The sequence below is a fragment of the Felis catus genome, chromosome B2, assembly GCF_018350175.1.
Source record: "Felis catus isolate Fca126 chromosome B2, F.catus_Fca126_mat1.0, whole genome shotgun sequence".
Taxonomy (NCBI): Eukaryota; Metazoa; Chordata; class Mammalia; order Carnivora; family Felidae; genus Felis; species Felis catus.
The window spans coordinates 103,579,893-103,601,401 of NC_058372.1; the positions used below are offsets into that span (position 1 = coordinate 103,579,893).

The 21,509-nt window shown below is 36.4% G+C and overlaps 1 pseudogene; it reads right to left on the bottom strand.

The window, feature by feature from the left end:
* Nucleotides 1–2,891: 2,891 nt before the first annotated feature.
* LOC101094929 lies at nt 2,892–3,879 on the bottom strand (annotated as a pseudogene).
* Nucleotides 3,880–21,509: the final 17,630 nt, after the last annotated feature.

Here is a 21,509-nt window from a genome sequence, read left to right on the forward strand (position 1 = left end):
ATGTCAATGTTATAATATTAATCACAACATGATTACAAAAATCAGTTTAAAGGGTTATTGTGGTTTGTTTGGGGGTTTTTTTTGTAGTTTGTTTGACCTTAGGATATAAATCTCATGAGGGATGTACGAGTCGATTCCTTATTTTAAATTTCTATTTAAAGCTTCTCTATTTTAGCCACTACAGTTAGGTTTATTTGCTTCATTTGCTTGCAATTTTTAGAGGTTGTTTTCTTTGTCTCATTTTGCTTTGATGTTGTTTCTTAATTATGTAAAATATTTCCATGTTTTCAAAGTCAAAACTAAACCACAGAATACTTTTAAAAAGTCTATATTTAATCTCTATGCCTTCCATTCTGGAATATTCCTTTTCCATCTAAGATCCTTACTTATATTTCTGGCCTTTACAAAATAATAATTCTTTTCTGCTTTCCTATATGACAGCATGGTGATCTTCATTTTTTTTTTAAATAGTAGTTTCCTGTTTTTCAAGGGAATCGTGCCAGGAGTGGTATTCCTAATTCTCCCTTTTATCCTCTCTCATAAACCAAATTTTCTATTAGTATGTCCACTGATTACTTCTTTTATCTCTCACCTTTTTATTAGTCATCTATATAGCATTTTAATATCTGTTGGTACAATCTATGTTAATGCATGAAAACTGGTTACACGGTTTGACATGTCATTCAAAACTTAACAAGTAATCTCCAGGGTAAGAGTTATGCTGCCCTCAACAGAATTCACTCATCCCTAAGAGTAAATAGGAAATGGATGTTGTCTATTTCACAAAGAACTCTATTTCTTGTTTTTACTTTATAGGATATACTCCTTATACCTCTCCCAATGTCAACAAACTCTATCTTTCAAAACCTTTCATCCTTCCCAGGCACCAGGTTTTTAAGGTTAAAAGAGAAACTGGAGTGTGCTTTAAAATGATTGTTTGAATTCTACTTTGATTAATTTCTCTTTTTGTTTTATGTGTTTTCTTTATTTTTCTCTTTCTTGCAAAAAAAGAGGGATTTGTTCACAATTAAAACAAATGAAATAATAAATAATATATTATATCTATGAAAGTCTCAACAATTTTTTTCTCCAATACATTTTCTTTCTTAACCTTGTATATTCTATAATAATATCACAATTTACTAACGCTCAGGCTTAGAATCGTGAATTAGCAGGAGCATCACATGCCATCAACATTTGTAGTATGAGATAATATTTTACACACACACACACACACACACACACACACTCTGAATCTCTAAAAAGTAGGTACTATTATTTCAGTTTTATAGATGATATGACTGAGAATTAATGAAATTTAAAAATTAAATAGTTGGGGGAAGGCTACTGGGATATGAAACAGTGGATATCATATTTCAAACAAATGTCTCTTACACCCTTGAGGCAATAATTGTGTCAAAGTCACTAGACTTTTTTTGTTCAAATTTCTAATCACAAGACTCTGTTTATTTTTATTTTTTTAATAGCATCTCTTCAAAACAAAAGGCTTTTCAAGTCATTCTATGTTTAGAAATGGTTCAGTTCAATGGTTAGCAATGCATGCTTTGAAATCAGACTACAGGGGTTCAAATTTCAGCTTGCTAAGTGTGTTCAACCTTGACCAAATTGTTTATAATACACTTAGACTACCTTTGCGTATAAGATTTTAATAAATATTTAATGTTTTTATTGAAACAACCATCTCTTTATCTAAAGTTCTTCTTATTTTCCCCATGAATTATGTCAAAATTTTACTGCCTCTAGTCTTGACATGGCCCTCTTTGACAGAGTAGCCTTCCACAAAATACAAATAAAACTTCAGTGTTTCCTTGAATCTTTATTTGAATGGTTTCTGAATCTTGATTAACAGAGACTATAAGGATTCCATTTGATCTTTGATTCTTTACCCAGGGTCAGGACAGAGGGATGAGTAACAGTCAAATTTTACTGAAAAAATTTGATATCAACTCAACTTCAACCCTATACAATTTTCTGTAGAAGTTCTTTGTTAAGAAACTTAACAAAGCCCCCTCTCTCTTTTCCCAACGGAAAACTTTTCTTATTGTCTTGACAACATTCTATCTTTTTTTTCTTATAAAGAGTAAAGAGAAAATACAAAACCTCTCTTCCCAGCATGTGGCTTTCAATTATCACTTTTATTTATTCTTAAAACAAATATACTCATATTCCTAACATTTCAGGTATTTTAAGTGAACTCCTCCCAGAAATAAGAACTTATTTTAGGTAGCTAATTCTTCTGGTTATATAACTTTTTAAAAAATGTTTATTTATTTTAGAGAGAGAGAGAGAGACAGAGTGTGAGTGGGAGAGGGGCAGAGAGAGAGAGAGAGAGAGAGAGAGAGAGAGAGAGACAGAATCTGATGCAGGCTTTAGGCTCTGAGCTGTCAGCTCAGAAGCCGATGCAGGGCTTGAACCTACAAACCATGAGATCATGCCCTAATCCAAAGTTGGACGCTTAACCAACTGAGCCACCTGGGAACCTGTCTGGTTATATAACTTTTGAAAATATTTTTATTTTAATGAAATAAATTGCATCTTTTTACACAACTATTAAGGAAGGTTTTTGTCTTCAAGAAAAAAAAATCCCTGTAACCACTCTGCCAAGGTCCTGTGTTCTCTTGCCCTATCTAAATGGTTAATAGAATCTTCCACTACTCTTTCTTTACCTCTCTGCTTTAAACCAAGCAAGTGTCCATTTACTTTACCCCAGAGGATCTTTGCTTTATTGTTACATCTGTTCTTAAATTTGTGATCTAGTTATTCTCATATATTGCCTCATATACTTATATGTCTACATATTTTAAAGAGAACTAAGCCTTTATTTCCTTGTTTCATAAATAAAATTGACTGAGTTGGTTGCTTTTCAGTGATTAGTCAAAGAGACCAAATCCCATATCGTCATGGGACTCTTCTGATTCTTGTTTTGTTTCAACCTTGCCTGGGGCAGCAGCAGAAGCTGCAAGAGCAGCTGTGGTAGCAGCAGTCACAAGTGCAGGTGGAGCAGCCAAGAAGACCTTGATCTTTTCAGCAAGGGAGCATACGTAATCAGTATCGGCAAAGACAGAACTCATTTGTATCCACTGATAATAGAATGGTGTACTGATGCAACAGTGGGGTAACCAATCTGCAAACATACACTAGCAACACGGCAAACACCCTCCAGGAAAGGAATGCAGTTTCCTCTGTGATATCAAGCACTTCAGGGTTGTAGATGTTGCCATTGTTAAACACCTGCTGGATGATCAGCCCAAAGGAGAAGGGGAGGGGGGGATGTTCAGCAGTATGGCTTTGCTGGCTCCTACTTTGTCTCCAGTCTTAATCATTTGCACAGCACTCAGTATTTCAAGTTCTCAGTATTTTAATGGTTCAATAGTTCATCGGTTCTCCTGGAGATTTAGTAATGGTGATTTCTAAATCCTGGAATAAGGATATCTTCTTTAGCCCCATACCAGTGTTGTGGGCTGGTACAGTGATATCATGTGGGGTTAAGCCACCAGTATAGGTGGCTGCTGGCCCTTTATTGTCTAACAGCATGTCTCTGATCTGAGTGATTAGAGCTCTGATCTCAGTTCACCTTCTTGGTGAACACAAAGCCCACATCACCCTAGACATGAGGCAACAGTTTCTCCAGAGCAGAGATATTCTCCGGATGCCCCTGGATGGTCTTGTGATTGAATCATGATGTTTTTGCCCATAGGACCACAGCTTTCCCCAAAACAGGGGCATGCCAGTTTGCTACATCTGCTTGGAGTCCATGTTGTCTGCTCCCACAGTGAAGACTTTTAGATAATCATTGAAAAGTTGGATTATTTTAAGGAAGTAGATGGGTTTCCAGGTTGCCATGTCTTCCCTAGGCATTACAATAGTGCATTGAGGATTGCCACACAGGGTCTAATGACACTGTTACTGTCATGAGGATGCCTGGTGAGAGGCTTATGTATCTATATTTTATTATCTTAACAGATTTATAAACTCCTTGATAAGACTCCTTGAGACACATGTATGGACACTCCTTCACATGCATGGTGCTTTGAACATAATAGGCACTCATTAATAGTTATTCAATGATTGATCGAATGATTTCATAAATACCTCAAGGAATATGTTGAACATACTGTGTGTGCCCATTATTTACTGATCATTTGTATGTAAGAATATAAGTCTTTTGAATTATTTCAAATTTTATGTGTTCTCAAACTCCGCTGTCATGGAAGGAGAGTTGCATGTCAGAAATACAAACAGGTCTCCATTTATATAGCACTGATACAAATGTCCAGTGTGCAGCAAATGACTAACTTTTTGAAACATTTATGGTCTATTATTTTCCATTTGCCTTAAATCAACAGAAAAATCCCTTCATAATACATTCCTGAAATTGTCTTTTCAGCTTATTTCTTGTGAATGCATGATGCCTGCATTTCCTCTCCTTCTTCCTCCTTTCTTCTACACCCCTAAACACAAGCTCACTATTTACAGTACTCAACAGTACTTCAACAGAAAACAGGTCTGTACCCTAAAATAAGTTTAAAAAAATCCACTTTGCATTCTGACTAGAAGCTCACTCCTAGTTTAAAATCCCATTTATCACATCTGCAAAATATCCATCATCATTTCAATGCACAAGAAACATGAGAGAATCAGCATCATAACAAATTGCCATTACATAAAGTGTTTTGTACATTTTACAAAAATGGTTGCCCATATTATCACATTGCTAGGCCACCAGTCAGAGCTCTGAAAGGGATTCATGTAAGTGAGGAGCCAGCTTAACCTTAGCTTTAAAATAATGTGCCTTTGGGCTTGGAGGTCAAGTGAGAGGTTCTGAGTGAAGATACAAATGTGGTATTGGTGACATACATGTGATATACATAAACATGAGCTGAAATGAAGTGATAAAGGTAAGGTATGAGTTTGGACACAGAACTGAATAGGAATAGGAACTAAGCCCAAGAAGAGGGAAGAGGGCTCCAAAATTAAGAGTTAAAAGAGATGAGGAGGAACGGCCAAAAGGCATGAGAAGGAGAAAATAATGAGAATGTGTGAAAAATAAGCTCCAGTCAAGTGAAGAAGGTTATTTTAAGAAGGAAGGATATATTGTGGGGCACCTGGGTGGCTTAGTGGGTTAAGCATCGATTTTGGCTCAGGTGATGTTCTCACAGTTCATGGGTTCAAGCCCTGAGTGGGGCTCTATGCTGACAGCTCAGAACCTGAAGCCTGCTTTGGATTCTGTGTCTCCCTCTCTCTCTGCCCCTCCCCAGCTCATGCTCTGTCTCTGTCTTTCAAAAATAATAAATGAATGTTAAAAAATTTTTTTAAAAAGAATGAAGGACACATTGTGTCAAATGCTGTTTATAAGTTAAGCAAGAGGAGAACGGATACGTCCATTGGATTAAGCAAAACCTAAGTCACTAGTAAGGAATGCAGTTTCAGTGGAGTGATTGGAGACTAGAATGTTGAAGCTTGTTGAAAAGATAATGTGAGAAAAGGGATTAGAGAGAATGAAGGTAGGTAACTCTTTTGATAAGTGTTGTTACAAAGGGGACAAATAAAGCAATAGCTATCTGGTAGAGTGACTTCAAGAAAAAGTTTTATTTCTGGGAGGGTAATTGAGACATGACAGTATGTTTTATGCTACTGGAATCATGTCCTCTTTGATTCAAGAAGGAAGCATAGAGAAATGGCTTTAGGTATGACCATGGATTTCTCCTCTAGGAAAACAGATACATTGGCAAAGCACCCATACAGACGCTGATAGATGATTTCGTTTGATAATGGTGGTCTTGGCATTGTCTTCGTTTTAGTCGATAAAAAGCAAGCTTATCAACTTACAGAGAAGGCAGGTTAGCAGATATTGGGAATTTGAAGTGGTGACATTTGTTTAAGAGAGTGGGAAAATCAGTAGACTAAGGATATATTGAGTCAGGGATTTTTGTCTCTGTGTTCAACAAATGTTTGCTCTTACCCCTATTTTAGCAATTTTCACGTTGCTTTGCAGTTGTGTTCCATTTGTTTGTTTTGCTTTCTTTTGTTTTTCCTCATCAGAGTGTGAATTTTTCCTGAGGAAGAATAATCCTTGTTAGTATCCTCTCTGTTAAATTACTTCTCAGCCTTTTTGGTCTAGAGAAAAATAGTATGGACTTATATGCTTTGTTGAATATTTCATAATCCATCAATGTGTGTTCAACCTCTTCAAAACCATAAAGCAACCCTTGAGGAGAGCAGTATTATTACCCCCAATTATACTCCATAGGTGCAGAGAAAAGTTGGTTAACCATAGAGTACAAATCAAACAAGTGGTTTGGCTCATAAGTTGGCAGAGATAGTTGGTGTCAGATCCAAACTCCTACTTAGGCTTCTTTAATAAACAAAAAGTGCTCTCTCAACTAATTTAACTGCAGATGTAGACATTTATTATACCAGAACTCCATTGAAACACTGACTTATGTGACTCCAATATAAAACAATTCTACCTTGAATCCCAACAGCAAAATATAGAATGTCTTTGTTCTAACCACTTTCATCTATAATAAAGACTGTTAAATGCGTAAAATTGAAATATTGTTAGGAAGCAATAAAACATTCTGCTGTTTTGTAAAGTCACCCCTGGAGGTTGGCTACACTTAACTAATTTCCCACTCTTTAACATTGAAGGCAAAACATATATAACATTTCATGCTAAAACCCAATAATAGGACTCAATTTTTACATTTTTATAAAGCACCAAAAGTCAAAATCTTAACTCTCAGATTCATTAAGCAGTTCAAAATTAGAAAGAAAATAAAACCTGTTAACTACATTCCTACAATAGGAAACACTTCGGTACGAGCTGTGACTGATAAGAAGCAGACAGGTGGTGGTTTCTCACAACCATTTCTCACAAGCCATTTCTCACAACACAGAATCTGGAGATGGACTTCCTAAGTTCAAATCCTACGTCTTCTATTAAGTTCTCAGGGTAAAAAATAACATATATATCAGAGGATTAACGTGAGTTTAATGAATTGATACATGTTTAAAAAAAAAAGCTTAAACCAATGGCAAACATTTAATAAGCACTATGTGGATGTAAACTATCCTGTAATTGTCAAGGATTTAAGGGTGATACCAATAATTCAAAATAAAAATTCCCATTTCTTCAAATCATCAGAATGCATACACTTTGGAAAAAACGTCATTTTGAAAACATCTGCCAACGGCTGTCATCTTCGACAGCCACACACCTGCTGTGCTTGCAGCTTCCTTCACGATCAGACTTAGAATTATTTTACCTCCCTCGCGTTGCGTTGTTTTTTGTGTTGAATTCCCTGTTTTGTGGATACTGTGTCTTCTTACACTTGGCTTATACTTTCATAATGACAGAACACATTCTTCACCAGTTTTCCAAGAAAGGGAACATAGGAAGTAATTTTTTAAAAGCATTCCTTGTTTTCAAATATCTTTATTCTTGCTTTACTCTTGAGTGGATTTGACGAGGTGTAGAATTTGGTTGGAAATTATTTTCCATCAGAATTTTGTTAGCATTGCTCTATAGTCTTCCGGCTTCCAGATTCCTGTAGTTATTGTAATTCCTGTAATTATTGCCTCATTACTGTGGCATTTGAACTCCTGATCTTTCATGGATAACTTGTTATTTATATGTCTGGAAGATCTGAGAACCTTCAAGTTTCCAACACCTCCAATGTTTTGAAATTTCAAAATGAGTTGTTTTCATTGGCACTGAGTTAGCTGTTTTAATCTAAGAATTCATGTGATTGATTTCTTGGCATTTTCTTCTACTATTTTTTGATATTACCCTTTTTACTAATTCTGCTATTTATTCTTGAACTCCTATTTAGCATTTGGGCATGCTAGATACTCTAATTATCTTATATTTTTTAACTTATTGTCCAATTCTTTATATTTTATTTCACTTCTTCAACTTTACCTTCAAAAATGTACTGAATTTTTAATTTCGTTTTTTCCCTTTTTATCTGTTTTTCCTTTTCTTTTTTTTCTAGAGAGAGACGGGAGAATCTTAAGCAGGATCCACACTCAGCATGGATCCTGACACAGGACTTGATTCCACCATCCTGGGATCATGATCTGAGCAGATATCAAGAGTGGAATGCTGAACTGATTGAGCCATCCAGATGCCCTTTTTTTTTTTTGATTCTAAGAGCTTTAACATTTTTCCAAGTATTCATTTATGACATATAATTATTTTTTCATAAAGATTCAATCTTTTGTCATATGTCTCTGAAAATATTAATTATAGGTTTATTGATATTTTCTTCTGTCTCCAACATTATCTGTTTGCCCTGAGTTATGTGCGTATTTATATTTTTCCCCTGAGGGGTGTGTGTGTGTGTGTGTGTGTGTGTGTGTGTATATATATATGTGTGTATATATATATATATATATGTATGTATATATATATATATATATGTGTGTATATATATATATATACACATAAATATATTTTTTAAGGCAGGTAGCTGTTAAATTCCTATATTTAAAATTACTCAAATGTCTGCTGGTCTTTTTCAATTTATATTTAAGATTAACACACAGTTAAAAATTAATACAAATTGGAAGTGCCTGGGTGGCTCAGTCAGTTAAGTATCTGACTTTGGCTCAGGACATGATTTCACGGTTTGTGAGTTCAAGCCCACGTTTGGAGTCTCTCCTGTCAACATGGAACCCTTTTTGGATCCTCTGTCCCCCTCTCTCTCTGCTCCATCCCTGTTTTTGCACTCTCTCTCTCTCTCTCTCTCTCTCTCTCTCTCTCTCTCTCTTTCTCTCTCAAAAATAAATAATCATTAAAAAAATTGATACAAATTGGAGACCAGACTTGAAAATACCCTCAAGCAGAGAAATCCACTTAAGCCATATAAGCAAAACTAAATCTAGCTTATGTCATGAACATAGGCAAAACCTCACTTAGGTTATTTCTTATAAATTCCTCTGATAAGTTAAAGCAAACTTAAGTCATCTTCCTAAAAGTGGTATATCACTTTTAATCAATCCCCTGCCGTCTGGAGACTGCCATCATAATAATGAACTATTGTAAAGGTTAAACAAGTTCCTCATTTTCACTTAATAAGCTATCTTGTAACATCATGCCCCTGAGCTTCATATCAGTTTGAAATTTGAAAACTCCAAGTTCATGAATTGTTTTTACATGCACAATAAACTCCTACTAAATACTATTTTACTTATGTTTTAATTTTGCTATTTCTGGATTTTTGAGAGTGCTACAAATGACTGGACATTCTATAAGTAGTGGTGGAAGTCATCAAATGCTGGGCTTCACCATGGGAGATTAGGTGAGCACCAAATTATTTTACTCAGGTACTCGTAAATATCAGTATCTGGAAGCTAAAATGTTTCTCCAGGGGCGCCTGGGTGGCTCAGTCAGTTGAACATCTGACTTTGGCTCAGGTCACGATCTTGGGGTCTGTGAATCTGAGCCCCAAATCGGGCTCTGTGGTGACAGTTCAGCCCGGAGTCTGCTTGGGATTCTGTGTCTCCCTCTCTCTCTATTCCTGCACTGCTCACGTCTATCTGTCTCTCAAAAATAAATAAAAACATTAAAAAATAAAATATAAAATAAAATAAAGTTAAATAATGAAATGAAATGAAATGAAATGAAATGAAATGAAATGAAATGAAATGAAATGAAATGAAATGAAATGAAATGAAATGAAATATTTCTCCAGAGAATAATCTTCCACTTTCCCTACTGAGCTATAGAAATCTAGCTGTAGCATTCTGGGACACCCAGAGAAGGGATCAGGAAGTCTTGAAATTGTTGTGTAGCTTTACTATGCCCGTACTTGGTATAATATCTCCCTCTCTCTAGCTTGGTATTAGGACGAATCTTGTTTCTTGGTAAAGTGGAGAAGGAAAGGTGCCCAGATAAGCGGGAAGAATGAGGAGCAGACCAGCCCACAGTTACCCAGTTAATTAGTTAATTTCTATCAGTTAATCAGTATCAGCCCATAGCTACCCCTGAGTGGAATCTGCTTTGATTTGCTTCCTCTGTCCCACAGAGCACGTTAAGAAGTCCCTCTTTTGTATGCTCTCAGAGTATGTTTACAGTACAGCACATTTCACTGTTAATTATGCATTTATTTGTGTGAATATATATATATATATGTGTGTGTGTGTGTGAGTGTGTGTGTATATATATACATATATATATATTGTGTGTATATATATATATATATATATATATATATTTGTGTGATACATATATATTTTTTAAATCTAGAATTTCATTAGTTAAAACTTTCCCCATACCCCTAATGCCTGGAAAGTCACAGCCTCTCTTGCTATCAACATCCCACATCAGTGTATTGCATTTGTTGCAATCAAAGAAACTACATTGATATATCATAATCACCCAAAGCCCATAGTTTACATAAAGTTTACTCTTAATGTTGTCTATTCTATGGATTTTGATAATGTATGATAGCACATATACACCATATGGTATCACATAGAATAGGTTCACTGTCCTTACAATGATTTGTGCTCACCTATGCATCCCTCATAACCTCCTACCCCTTGGCAACCACTAATCTTTTTCCTATAACCTTAGTTTTGCCTTTTCCAGAATGTCCTATACTTGGAACCATGTAGTATACAGATTTTTAATACTGGTTGCCTTCACTTAGCAATATGCATTTAGATTTTATCCAGGTTTTTGTGGCTTGATAGCCCATTTCTTCTTAGTACTGAAAAATATTCCATTGTCTGGATGTACCACAGTTTATCCATCCATCTACTGAAGGATATCTTGGTTGCTTCTAATTTTTGGTGATTATGAATAAGGGAGCCATAAATATCCATATGTAGGTTTTTGTGTGAACACAACTTTTCACTCCTTTGGGTAAATACCAAGGAGTACAATTAAGAATCAGAGGGCAAATGTATGTTTAGCTTTGTAACAGACTGCTAAACTGTGTTCCACTGTAGGTGTACCCTTTTGCATTCCCATCAGCAATTAATGAGAGTTCCTCTTGCTCTGCATCCTTACCAGGTGTTTGGTGTTTTCACTGTTTGGGATTTTGGCCACTCTAACAGCTGTGTAGCGGTATCCATCCCCTGACAATATATCATGTCGAATATCTTTTCATTTGTTTAAATGTCATTTGTATATCTTCTTAGGTGGCATGTTCAGGTATTTTGCCCAGTTTCTAATCAATTTGCTTACTTTTTGTTGATTCAAGGGTTTTGTTTATATATTTTGGATAGCAATTCTTTATCGGCTATGTCTTTTCCAAATATTTTCTCCCAGTCTATGGCTTGTCTTCTCATTCTCTGAACAGTATCTTTTACAAAGTAGAGGCTTTAGCTTTAATGTGGGCCAGCTTATCAATTATTTCCTTCATGGGCCGTGCCTTTGGTATCACATCTAAAAAAAAATCACTGTGTCAAGGTCATCTAGATTTTCTCCTAAATTATCTTCTAGAAGTTTTATAATTTTGTGTTTTACAGTTAGGTCTATGATCTATTTGAAGTAACATTTGTGAAGAGTATAAGGATCTATTTCTATTCTGTCCTATTGATCTGTTTGTCTGTCCTGCACCAACATGACACTGTCCTAAGGGCATTTGCTAGAACATCAAACTAATGTTGAAAAACTATGATGAGAGGGACATCCTTGCCCTGATCCTAATCTTAGTGGGAAAGCTTCTAGTTTCTCACCATTAAGTATGATGTTAGGTGTGAGGTTTTTGTAGGTTTGTTATCAAGTTAAGGAAGTTCCTTTCTATTCCTAGTTTGATGAGAATTTTTATCATGGATGGATGTTGTATTCTGTCAGATGCCTTTTTGCTATCTATTGATATGATCGTGTGGTTTCTCTTCAACCTGTTGATGCCATGGATTACATTAATTGATCTTTGAATGTTGAACCAGCCCTATGTCTCTGGGGTAAATTCCACTTGATCATGGTTCATAATTATTTCTATACATTGTAGGATTCTATTTGCTATACTTCTTATGCATCTATATATTCATGAGAAATATGGTTTTGTGGTTTTCATTTCTCGTAATGTCTTTGTCTGATTTGGATATTATGATAATACTGACTTCATAAATGCATTAAGAAGTGTTCCCTTTGCTTCTACATTCTGAAAGAAATTTTAGAGAATTGGTATAATTTCTTCCTTAAGTATTTCGTAGAATTCACCAGTAATTTTTTACATCATTCCATGCTTTCAAATATCTTTATTCTTTCTTTACTCGTGAGTGGAAATTTGGCTAGGTATAGGATTTAGTTGGAAATTATTTTCCATCAGAATTTTGTTAGCATTGTTCTATAGTCTTCTAGGTATGATTTGTATTTTCCTGATGATGAGTGATATTGAGCATCTATGTATCTGTATGTCTTTTTTTTGTAGAAATGTCTATTCATGTGTTCTGCCCATTTTTAATTGGATTATTTGGTTTTTGGTGTTGGGTTGTATAGGCTTTTTATATATTTTGGATAATAAGCCTTTATTGGATATTTCATTTACAAATATCTTCTCCTAATCAGTAGCTTGTATTTTTGTTTTACTGATTGTTTCCTTTGTGCAGAAGCTTTTTATTTTGATGTAGTCCCAATAGTTTATTTTTGCTTCTGCTTCTTTTGCCTCAGAAGACGTATCTTAAAAATTGTTGGCTATAGCCGATGTCATAGAAATTACTGTCTGTGTTGTTTTCTAGGATTTTAACAATTTCAGGTCTCACATTTAGGTCTTTAATCTATTTTGAGTTTATTTTCAGGTAAGGTATAAGAAAGTGGTTCATTTTCATTCATTTGCATGTACCTGTCCAATTTTCCCAAACCATTTCAATATGTGTCTTCTTATTTAAAGTGAATTTCAAGGTGCCTAGTTGGCTCAGTCAGTTGACTGTCTGACTCTTGATTTTGGTTCAGGTCACAATTCCAGAGTCGTGAGATCGAGCCCTGCATGGGCCCAACACTGAATGTGGAGCCCACTTAAGATTTTCTGTCTCTCTCCCACTGCCCCTGTCCTCCACTCTTGCTGCCTCTCTCTCTCTCTCTCTCTCTCTCTCAAATAAAACTAAATAAATAAAAAGAAATAAAGTAAGTTTCCTATACACAACATAGGGCTGAGTCTTTTTTATCTACTGTGAAATCTCAGTCTTTTATTTATTTAGACTATTAGAATTTGATTATTGATAGAGTCAAATCAATAGTCAACATATTTGTTACTGTTTTCTATTTGTTGTCTCTGTTCTTTGTTCTTATTTTTGTCTTCCAATCTTTCTCTGCTTGTTGTAGTTTTAAATGAGCATTTTATGATTCCAATTTTTTTTCAACATATCAATTATATTTTTTTTCTTAAACATTTTTAGGGGTTCCCTTAGAATTTGCAATATACATTTACAACTAATCCAAGTTCACCTTCAAATAACACTATACCACTTCACAAATAGTACAGTTAATTTATAACCAAATATTCCTAATCCCTCCCTCCTATCCCTTGTATCATTGCTATCATTCAATTAAGCATACATAATCAAACATATTATTGCTTTAACATATTATTGTCAGCTCAAGTAAAAATAAGAAAAATGAAAGTTTTTTTTTAAATTTTATTTTAACTTTATTCCTTTTGTGGTAATCTTCCTTTCTTTATATAGATCTGAAAAATGTTTGTCACTTACATTCTCTCTGAGGGATTTGGTTAATATTTGTCTCCCTTCAACAGATAGTTCACTCTAAGAAATCAAGATCCATATACTTATTTTCATTTATTAATTAGTTACGTTTATTCTTTTTTTCATTTTCTAGTAGTAAGCACAAGGCCTGCAATAAGTTAAAATTCAGTACATATTTCCTAAGAATGAATCACAGGTAAACAAAATAATCTGCACAGAGAGCAATGGGAAAAGTAGTAACTTTAGAGTTAAAGAATCTGTACTCAATGCCCAGTGCTATCCTTCACAGATTGTAACTTCAACAAGTTAATTCACCTCACTGAGATCAGTTTCCTCTTCAGTAACTTGGGTATAAAACTGCCTTCCACAACTTATTAGAATGTTGTGATATCCTCCTAAAGATGCTTAATCTAGTGCCCAATATATAAGAAGACCTCAGCAAAACATTGGCTAAATCTGCTAAATCATTGGGAACCAACTTGTGAAATTTGTTGCTGGGGTCACTTGGCTTAGAGAATGTTGATAAAATAATTAATTATCCTGTACACGTTAGTTTATATAACTCAGTTAATATGCATTTGCAGGGGCGCCTGAGTGGCGCAGTCGGTTAAGCGTCCGACTTCAGCCAGGTCACGATCTCACGGTCCGTGAGTTCGAGCCCCGCGTCAGGCTCTGGGCTGATGGCTCGGAGCCTGGAGCCTGTTTCCGATTCTGCGTCTCCCTCTCTCTCTGCCCCTCCCCCGTTCATGCTCTGTCTCTCTCTGTCCCAAAAATAAATAAATAAAAACGTTGAAAAAAAAGTACATTTGCAGCATTCACAGCTTAAGATTTAGCAAGTGACAAGGCTGTTAACTATGAATATGTTTGCCAAAAGTATTATTTGCTATGAAGCGTATGGAACTAGTGATTCCTGCTGTGCAGTCTTGATTCTTCCCCGAAAAAAAGTGTAAAACAAGAAAATTTAATTTTGATTACAAAGCAAGAAATGAGTATTACAGCAAGAAGTTTATTTCGCAAGTTCAGGTCTCATTTTAGGTTTTCACAGAAAATATCTGAATAGATAGTAGCTTGCTCGGAATGGCGTTAGATATCCTCTTTAACAGAAAATTTCCGGTAGATAAAAGGAGTCAGAAAAGAGTGATGGAGGAAGTGCAATTTCCATCAAGTCACGAGATAACCTGGAAAAGTGTGGTGGCTATCTCCAGAAAGAATCACTCCATAAACAATGGAGTTAAAAGTATACGTGCAAAATAAGAATAAAAAATGTCTTAGCAAAGGTGAAATTCAAGGAGCTAACCCAAACATGAATACAAACACTGGAAGCTGTTCATGTATATAAAACGTTTGTAAAGAAATTTAGTATTACTTATTCTCTACTGGAAAAAACCTTCTACATTTAAAGGTGGTTGCAAAGAAGCCTGAATGTGTTTTGACCCACAAAATTACTTCCAATAAAGAAATATTTAAACATGAAAATTTGTACACAAGGCTGTTGATCACAATTTTGTTTAAATAAGTAAACTAGTGAAAAAAATAAGTATCCAACAATATGAGGTTGAATTATATATCCAAACAATGTAATTCCATAATACTATATAACCATTATGCTGGAGAATAATACTAACGGCAATGGAAAATATTCATAATGTCAAACAGAAAAAAAAAACTTAATATCTACAGTCTGATTACATTAAAAAACTTTGTTGAACACTTACTTATTTTTGAGAGCCAGAGAGAGACAGAGCACGAGTGGAGCAGCGGCAGAGAGAGAAGGAGACGCAGAATCTGAAGCAGGCTCCAGGCTCTGAGCTGTCAGCACTGAGCCCGACGTGGGACTCGAACCCCCAAACGGTGAGGTCATGACCTGAGCCGGAGTCAGAATTCTGCTCAACCTACCAAGCAACCCAGGTTGCCCCCAGTCTGATCACATTTAATGCAATCGCACAGACACACAAATATTGTAGTGATTTTAATTTAAGTAATATGCCATTTTGTAATGAGAAGATACCACTTTTGTAACCAGAAAAAAAAAACACAGTGTGACATATATCCTAATAGCTGTTCAGCATTTGGAAACCTAACATGCCACACGAATCAGTTGCACAAACTGGAAATAACACTGACAGAAATACTAAACCTGAGTAGAGGCCTCAAAGGCAGATAGGTGGGATGCATTATCTACCTAATTTAATTGGGTTAGATCAATTTTATCACAAAACAGATTCAATTTCAGGTCAAGGCTTTATGGTTCATACCCTAGAGATTTCTGCTTATCAATTGCAAAGTAATTAGTGACTTGAATCCAAAACTCCAGGTCCGCAGAGCAGTGGAAAGAGAATATGGAAGAAAACACAAGAGAATAAATAGATGTTGCCATCACTCTACGTAACCACAGAACTTCATGATCTTAAGAATAACATTACAAAAACAAAGCCAAAGTTGATTATTTTACCATATCACTTTTTCTTAAGTTACCAAAATAGAGAATATTATCTGTCACATCTCAGTTGTGCATTTACACTTAGAAACATAATATTAAAAAACTGCAACATACTTTACTGCCTTATTATCCTAGGAGTACAATGCTTCTAATGAATCCAATTGATAAAAGAAAAGTTGTCTAGAAAAGATAGTATACTTTCCAAAAACTTTCTAATCATAATATTCCCCTATATATCAATATATTCATCTATTTATTCATAAATTTAACCAATACTGATGCTCTAGATGCTATATAAAGTGCAAAGGCTAATAATAATAATACCAAGTTCATAGGGATTTTGTGAGTATTACATGGCAGTCTAGTGCAACATCTTACTACAGGGTGGGACCCATAGTAAGATCTCAATAAGTGTTAGCTACTAGTTCTACTACTACTAAAACTCAACTCCTAAACTTTAGTCTTGTAAAGGATGAAAAGTGTGATAAAGCATAAAGTCCACCCACCCCTCTCCCACCCCCAAGCTACTTGCTGCATTGTGCAAGCGAGCTTCTCTTGAAATGATCTTGGATCTCTCCATATGATTCAAAAATTGAAATAGCCTGATAGTGTACTAATTACCTGAACAAAGTCCCCCTCCAGATACTTTCTCTAAATTATGTCAAAATGTTAAATTGTTAAGTTACACATAAAAATACCCTGAAGCAATACCCAAATTAACATCATTTTGTCATCTTTAAACATTAAATTATGAAATTTCACCTATTTAATGTGTCTGCCCGCAAGATACGGATCTTATAAGGAAGATGGAAGGAAGAGAGTGTTTTTCCTCACAAAGCTGGAACGTGATTAATGAATCTCTCTGGACATTTGGTGCCTCAGCAAGGTATGCATTTTCAGGAGACATTACCAAGAGCTACATTGTGTTTCCAAGAGCCTGCATGCAGGGAGGCAAACCTTCTGGCATTTCAATGTAGCAATGTGAGAACACAGTACAAATTTTCTAAGCATAATAAAATCATGGAGGTTTAGTGCTAGATAATACCCTTTCCAAACACACTACTTTGCCCATAGTGATTTGTTCTCCACATTTTATTTCAAATGTTTCAGATGGTCTCATTTTAAATGATTCATGAAAAAATGATTCAGAAGCCTTTCTTGATTTCCTCAGCCCAGTAAATACATCAGATAGAAAAATGTTTCTGGAACAGCCTTGCTTAATCTGTTCTAACATATTTAAAAGATGATCTGGAAAGAAATACTTCAAAATGACCTTAAAATTACCTAGATCATTCATTAAATGCCTATAAAGCAATTAAAATTATTATTTAATTTTTTTAATGTTTATTTTTGAGAGAGAGAGAGAAACAGAGCACGAGCAGGGGAAGAGCAGAGAAAGAGGGAGACACAGAATCTGAAACAGACTCCAGGCTCTGAGCTGTCAGCACAGAGCCCAACAGGAGGCTCAAACTCACGAGCCCCAGACATGACCTGAGCCAAGGCTGGACGCTTAATCCACTCAGATACCCAGGGGTCCCAGCAATTAAAATTATTAAGAAAATATATAAATATATACAAAAGCATGATTAAAATATTAGTTGAAACTTCTTCTATGTTTTAAATTTTTCCTGGTGTTACTTAAAAAAAGACAATAATAGCAAAAATAAGTATAACAAAATGTTGATAGTTGTTTTTCTATTTTATTTTAATGCCAGTGTAGTTAACATACAGTGTTATATTTGTCTCAGGTGTACAATATAATGATTCAACAAGTCCAATCTTACTCAGTGTTCATTAACATAAGTGTACTCTTAATCTCCCTCATCTATTTCACCCATCCCCCCACACACCTCCCCTCTGGTAACACTGTCTTTGTCGTCTATCGTTAAAAGTCTGCCTTGTTTGGTTTGTCTATTTTTTTCCCCTTTGCTCATTTGTTTGTTTTTTTAAGTCCACATATGAGGGAAATCTTACAGTATTTTTCTTTCCCTGACTGGTTTATTTCACTTAGCATTATACTCTCTAGCTCCATCCATGTTGTTGCAAATGGCAGAATTTCATTCTTCTCTATGGCTGAATAATATCCCATTTGCGTGTGTGTGTATTTGTGTGTGCGTGTGTATGTGTGTATCACATCTTCTTTATCCATTCGTTTGTTGATGGACACTTGGGCTACTTCATAATTTGGCTATTGCAAATAATGCTACAACAAACACGGAGGTACATATATCCCTTCAAATTAGTGGTTTGGTATTCTTTGGGTAAATACCCAGCAATGGGATTACTGGACTGTAGGGTAGTGAAATTTTTTATGTTTTGAGAAAACTTCCATACTGTCTTCCACAGTGGTTGCACCAGTTTGCAATCCCACCAACAGTGCACGAGGGTTCCTTTTTCTCCATATCTTCATCAACACTTGTTTCTTGTTTTTTATTTTAGCTGTTCTGACAGATGTGAGGTGATATCTCATTGTGCTTTTGATATGCATTTCCCTGATGAGAAGTGATGTTGACTATCTTTTTATGTACCCAGTGTGGTCATCTGTATGTCTCCAGAGAAATGCCCGTTCAGGTATTCTGCACATTTTTTTTAATTGGATTATTTGGTTTTTGTATGTTAAGTTCTACAATTCTTTTTGTATTTTGGACCCTAACTCTTTATCGGATATGTCATTTTCAAATATCTTCTCCTAGTCAGTAGATTGTCTTTTAGTTTTATTGGTGGTTTCTTTTGCCGTGCAGCCTTTTTATTTTGCTGTAATCCCAATAGTTCAGTTTTGCTTATGTTTCCTCTTGCCTCAGGAGCCATATCTAGAAAGATGCTGGGGCTAATGTCAGAGAAATTACTGCTTGTGCTCTCTTCCAGGATTCTTCTGGATTCAGGTCTCATATTTAGATCCTTAATCCATTTTAAGTTTATTTTATTGTATGGTGTTAGAAAGTAGCCCGGTTTCACTCATTTGCATGAAATATCCAGTTTTCCCAGCAACGTGTGCTGAAGACACTGTCTTTTCCATGCATATTCTTGCCTCCTTTGTCAAAGATAAATTGACCATATAATCATGGGTTTATTTATGAGATTTTTTATCATCTTCTATTGATCTATGTGTTTGTTTTTATGCTAGTAACATACTGCTTTGATTACTATAGCTTTGTATCTGCTTATAGCCTTATGGGGTCCCCTTGTATGTAACTGTTTTCACTGCTGCTTTAAAAATTCTCCTTTTGGAGCATGTAGGTGACCCAGTCAGTTAATTGTCTGACTGACTCAGGTCATGATCTTACAGTTTGTGGGTTTGAGTTCCACGACAGGTTCTGTGCTAACAGTCAGAGCCTGGGGCCTATTTCAGATTCTGTGTCTCCCTCTCTCTCTGCCCCTTCCCACTTATATTCTGTCTCTTTCTCTCCCCAAAATAAATAAATAAATAAATAAATAATGATTTTAAAAAACTCATTAAAAATTCTCCCTTTATCACTCCTTTTTTGTTTTGTTTTTTTTTCCATTTTAATTATTATGTGTCTTAGTGTGGACCTCGTTGGGTTGATTTTGTTGACATTTCCTTCCCCAGATTCAGGAAATTTTCAGCTATTTTTTCTTCAAACAAATTTTCTGCTTTCTTTTCTCTCCCTTCTTCTTCTGGAATCCTTATAATGCAAATGTTATTACCATTAATGGAGTCTCTGAGTTCCCTAAGTCTTATCCTCATTTTGAATATATCTCTATCTATCTATCTATCTATCTATCTATCTATCTATCTATCTATCTATCTACCTATCTATCTACAGGTCCAATTCTCTGACCTCTAGGTTGCTGATTCATCCTTCGGCTTCCTCCACTCTGCTATTTATTCCATCTAGTGTATTTTCAATTTTATTGTGTTCTTCATCTCTGATTCTTCTTTATCTCTTCATTAAGAGTCTTACTGATGGGCACCTGGGTGGCTCAGTCAGTTGAGCATTTGACTTCGGCTCAGGTCATGATCTCACGGTTTGTGGGTTCGAACCCCGTGTTTGGCTCTGTGCTGACAGCGTGGAGCCTGGAGCTCCACTTAGGTCTCTTGTGGTTTTATCTTATTCTTTCATTTGGGATATACTCTCATTTTGTCTAATTTTCTGTGTCTGTGTGCTAGGAAAGTCACCCAAATCTCTGCTTTGAAAGTAGTGGCCTTATGAAAAGATCCTGTAGTGCCCTGCAGTGTAGTGCCCCTCGTTTACTAGAACCTGGCATTTCAAAGGTGTCTCCTACGTGTGTTGTGTGCACCCTGTTGTTGTGGCCAGGCCACTTTTTTCTTCAGTCCAGTCACCAGGAGTGGCTCTCTTTGCCAGTTACGGGCAGTGTTTGGTCCCTCTGGTGTTAGTGGATCAGTTTGGAGCCGTCTTGGGCTTCAGTTGAATTACGCCAAGCATTTTCCAGAGATCGGTATCACCGAACTACAGGTTCTGCTTTTCCTGTGTTGTCCCTGAGAAGCTTTCATTACTGGGCAGGAACTGCAATCAGACCAGACCTCTGTCTCCTGCTCACTGCTGGGGCCACAGTCATACCGTTGTATGTGGTTTTCTTTCCCCTCTCCCCAGGGTAGGGGTACTTTGGAGTGGTGCTGGCCCCTGTTGGAGCTGCTTGCAAACTACCAGGCTTATGGCTCTGGTTTGAATGAGCTCCAGCCACAAGGCTATTGGAGGGGGCAGTTCCATATGGGGGCGAGGTGCAAAGTCTGTATTCTAGCAGAAGGGGACAAGCTGCAGCCAGACCAGGGTGGCCTGGGCAAATCCACAAAGCATGTGGAGGTGGGGTGTGTAGTACACACAAGTTTTGCACACCAGTCTTCTGCCAGAGGGGATGTGCCACTGTCTCTGGGACCAGGCCAGACGGGCCTGTTCACAAAGTGTTTGGGGTGGGGCATGCAGTTTTACCAAGGTGTATGCAGGTCTTCCCTAAGAAGGGATCCATAGTCACCACAAGGGGACTACTAAGGCCCCACAAAGTGCCCCTTTGGGAGACAAAGTGTTGGCAAGACTTTCACTGGCCTTCCAGGGGAAGAGAACCTGCGGTGCTGAGACTGAGGCAACCCTGGTTGGAGGAGGTGGATCCCCAAAGCTGGGGACTGGGGGGAAATGCAGTGTAAGAAATGTAGGTAGTTGAATATCGGCACTGTGCTGACTCTTGCAGGTGACCAGTGTATTTTTGCCAGGGGTAGGGGAGGGAAACAGCACCTGTCAGCTCCTTTGTTCCTGGAAGAGTCTTCCAGAGATTCAGTCCCTCTGGAATGTGCTCCGAGATTAGTAAATAACTCTCCTTCCCGTATGCCCCAGGCGTTTTCAAACTGCAGTTTCTGTGCTGTATCTCCTCAGGTTGTTTGCTGTGTTGTCTCTAAGTGTGGGGATTGTTTCCT